This window comes from Neovison vison, chromosome 12 (genome assembly GCF_020171115.1).
Source record: "Neovison vison isolate M4711 chromosome 12, ASM_NN_V1, whole genome shotgun sequence".
In the NCBI taxonomy this organism is placed as follows: Eukaryota; Metazoa; Chordata; class Mammalia; order Carnivora; family Mustelidae; genus Neogale; species Neogale vison.
Window position 1 is genome coordinate 12,664,003 of NC_058102.1, and position 3,994 is coordinate 12,667,996.

At 42.9% G+C, this 3,994-nt stretch overlaps 1 non-coding gene across 1 annotated transcript; it reads right to left on the reverse strand.

Moving 5' to 3' along the window:
* Positions 1–3,545: 3,545 nt before the first annotated feature.
* LOC122892750 lies at positions 3,546–3,683 on the reverse strand. The gene has a single exon (XR_006381458.1). It is a non-coding gene; the product is annotated as a U4 spliceosomal RNA (small nuclear RNA).
* Between the last annotated feature and the right edge of the window lie 311 nt (positions 3,684–3,994).

Below are 3,994 nucleotides of genomic sequence, written 5' to 3' on the forward strand. Positions count from 1 at the left end.
TCTGATGTTTTTCTCATGGTTGGAGTGGGTAGAGTTACATTTTTAAGATCTGAAAGGGAGCTATCAGGATGAAATGTGTTAATTGTTCATTTTCAGCGGAGGTATGGAGGAATGGAAAAGCGTGTTGAATTTCACCCCCAGTGGTCATCCAGTGCCTCTCTCTTCGAAAGACAAAAGTGGTCACAGCTACCATATGAACACCTACCACATTATCCATGTGATACACATCTGTATCTGTACTGTGTTTACATCTACTTCTTATCTTTGTGTTTATATACTACACACATGCCTGTGTGTGTGTAATAGATTATAATCTTAAATCCTAGAAACAACTCATCCTTGGTAGATTCTATTGTCTTCATTTTACAAAACAGAAAATGGGGTTCAGAAGCCACCCCACTCCCAGATGCCAGAATTGGAATTTAAACCCCTGGCCAACTGGCCCCAGAGCTGAAATTCCTAACACTGCACTGCCCCCTACTGGCTTTGTCCTCTGGTCACCTCTGACCCAGGTCCACAGTGGTTAGAAGACCCATAAGATCCATTAAACATTTGTACTTTCTCCAAGTTTGTTATTTTTTTTTTCTTACCTCCAGTTTCCCCTTTGGTGGTCAGTGGTAAAACCTCTGAAACAAAAAGGGGCTATGATATTGCTTTCAAAGACAGCCTGGAAGAAGAATGTGGGGAGCCTGTGTCCCACTACACCCAGACCTTAGGAGAGCAGCTTCCTTGGGGAGAGAGTGGAGACAGCAGCTTTCAGACCAGAAGGAAAGTAGTGGACCTCCCTAGGGGAACTGAAAAGGGACCCTGCTGCCTCATACTTCTCAGCCATTTACCAAGATGCTTTTTTGGAATACATCTGCTCAGGAGTGTGGGGAAGAGTAAAATAGCGATCCTAATAATAATAGCACGGAAAATAATTTTCAGTGCATCTTTTTCCATCACATCCCCCTGTCCTTCCTTGGTGTATCTTCACTGTATTTGCTCCTCATGCGGACACTGTCTTTACTAACAGTCCCTGTCATCTCAGAGTGGATGGAGTGCTATGCATGACCGGAACATTCACGATTATTCACTTATTGATTAGCTTCCATAAGATTCACTCACAGTCTTCTAAAGTCTGCTGCAGTCTGATGTCCTGATTACTCCCTTATTAGGTTCTGCTTTGGATGGGATTACTAAGCCAAATTGAAATTCATGGTTGTTATGAACCATTTCCAAGACATCATTCAAAAGCAAGTCAGGAGATTCTTCTTGCCTGCGTCTGCCCGGCAGATTTTGGATCAAGAGTCACATCTCATGCCATGCCCATTAATGTGAGGTTGTTGCTTTATTTATGACCTTTATTCAGTATGTTTTAGTCTATTTCTGTTGTCACATTTAAACCAACTTATATCAAATTCTGAATCTCACCTTGTATGGCTGTGGAAAGCTGTATGTCTGTGTTACTTTATTAAGCAGATGCCTGGACCGATTACAATTTCGTTGCCTTTTCCTCCCCCTTGGACAAGGTGAAGGAGAGTAAGTAGAACCAAGACTTCCTCTATGTTTATTTTTAAACAAAACATCCTTAAAACTTAAAAGATATCATCTCCTTCCTCAGGAAGCTGGCAGCTGTCTGGCCCAGGGACACAATTATAGCTTCCTCATTAAGACTGGAAGTCACCGGTTAGTATCTCCCTGTCCTCTATTCAGTGTATGCTGATGGAAATTCCTTACTAGATCAGCACAGAGGACAGCATCACCTCTTAGGAGTTCTGGGAAGTGGGAGTTCAGATGTGCACTCATGTCAATGGGGGAACCAGTCTGCCTGGCTTTCCCCAGAAGAGCTAGGAGTTTTATCTTACTGTCACCCACTCAGCACCCTGACCTCAATGCATGCTTAGCTGTGTGAATGTCTGGTGCCATGGCTCACTTTAGGGTGACAGTTCTCCAAAGCAGAACTAATAAAAGGGGTGGGGTCAGAGTTCTAGTCCCAGAACCATCACTTACTAGCTGTACCTAGTAACTTGGGTAAGTTACATCATGTCCTAGGAACTCCATTTTCTCACCTCTCACCGGAAGTTAGAATACTTAATTTGTAGTGTTTGGGAGAGGATCCAGGCTGTCTGGAGGTGAAAAGTACCAAGTATTAATGCTTACAGTATGTCCCATTACCAGTTTAAAATTATCTTCTAGAAAACTGGAAACCTTTGGGGTATGTGGAGGCACAGGCTCTCAAGAACAGGGCTCAGATTTCAGAATGAGACAGACTTGTGTTTAAAATCTGGTTCTACCTCTTACTAGCTTTTTGACCCTGAACAAATTGCAAAGATTTGGAGACTTGGAATTCTTGCTTGTAAAACAGGAATAATTATATGGAATAAATAACATATACGCACAAAATATTAGTGGGTTTTCCTCTTTCTTGGACCTTGACCTTGACTGTCATTTGTGTGGGTCATTTCAATTAATATGGCTTGTATTTGGTCATCTGAGAAGGGGGTCATGTGGCTTGGTAGCCTGAAGATGACCAAGCACCTGGAGGAATTTTTCCTGATCTGAGTTGACTGTATATGTGTGTGTGTGTATAATAAATTCATGTATATGTAAGTGTGTGCTTTTTCTTTTTCTTCCCAAACCTTTTTCATCCTTTTTGTTCTCTGTACCTGTAATCCACCATTAGGCGAGTCACATGTCTTTTACTAACCTTCTGGTCAGCTGTACTGTTTGTAACTCTGATGCAGAGACAGGATGGGTTAAGTTTGGGATGTGCTTCTGTCCCTGCCCTTCCAAGGAACCCCAGCTCTGGGGATTTTGACATCCCCCTTTGCTGCCTCCTCATGACCACAGGGATGGAAATTTAACCATCACAGCTTGGGTGCAAGGATGCCAGAGAAAAATTCAACTTCCTCTCATTCCTTATTCCTTCCATGAGCTTTTACTGCTTCTGCCTCCCAGCAATGATGAACCTGGCTCAGTCTTGTTGTTATGGTGGGTCTCAACATCAGGGATGCCCTTTGCAACACAGGGATAATATCGCCTCTTATCTCATAGTTGGGATTGTCAGGGAATGTTTAAAGAGGTGTCATATACCGGGGCTTGTAAAGGCTCTGTCCCGTGCGACGTGTAGAGTTAGTGGTGACTCCTTCCTCTTCCTGCCCTTCCTCCTGGCTTTCTGAAGATCTTCAGAGTTAAACCAAAGACAGTTTTGTTGCATGGCTGTTTTGTACAAAGCATTTTCTTGCTGTGGGGTGTTCCATAGCAGTAGTGGCAAGCAGGCATTACTCCCCCAGCGTTGCAGATGAAGAAGCTGAGGCTCAATCGTGCCACTTGCTTCAAGTCACCCTGTTACTAAGTTGCAGAGCTGATATGTTCATTAGGTACCCAGAGTGCAAGGTCTGGTGTACCCAAGCTTTTTAAGAGCCTTGAAAAACGTTTGAGACCAGGGAAATGATTGGCTCAAATATAGTAAAAGAACACTATACCATCAAAATGAATATGCATTTAGTTGAGTATGTGCAGACTATTACAGTATGTCATCTTGCCTCTTGCAACTTTCCTCTTACATAGTTATACGTCAATTACATTAATGTAGAATATGGGCACATTTCACTGGATTGTAAACTGTGAGATCTTTCAATTAGCAGTAATCGTGCCTCAGATAAACCTCATTGGCTATGGTACTGCCACTGTGCAAAGCTAAAACTGTGAGCTCTTTAAGTAGGGCCTTCAAAAGCAAAGGAACTGAAATCTTGGGAAGAGGTTGAAGCAGCTGGATATGGAGCTCAGTCACAGAGTCTGGTGCTTCCAAATGGTTCCAGCATCTTCTGGAGTTTACCTAAGTCACTACTCTGGGATTCCTGTGGTCTGTGGGAAGGGCATAGATGCTCCAGAGCTAACAGGTGAATCAGCAAGTTTAAAGACTCTCATCCTTCCATAAAGTTCTCTGTGACCCTTTTCTGCCATTCATTTGTGTCACATGCTTGGTTATCAGGACATACACGATTTTAAC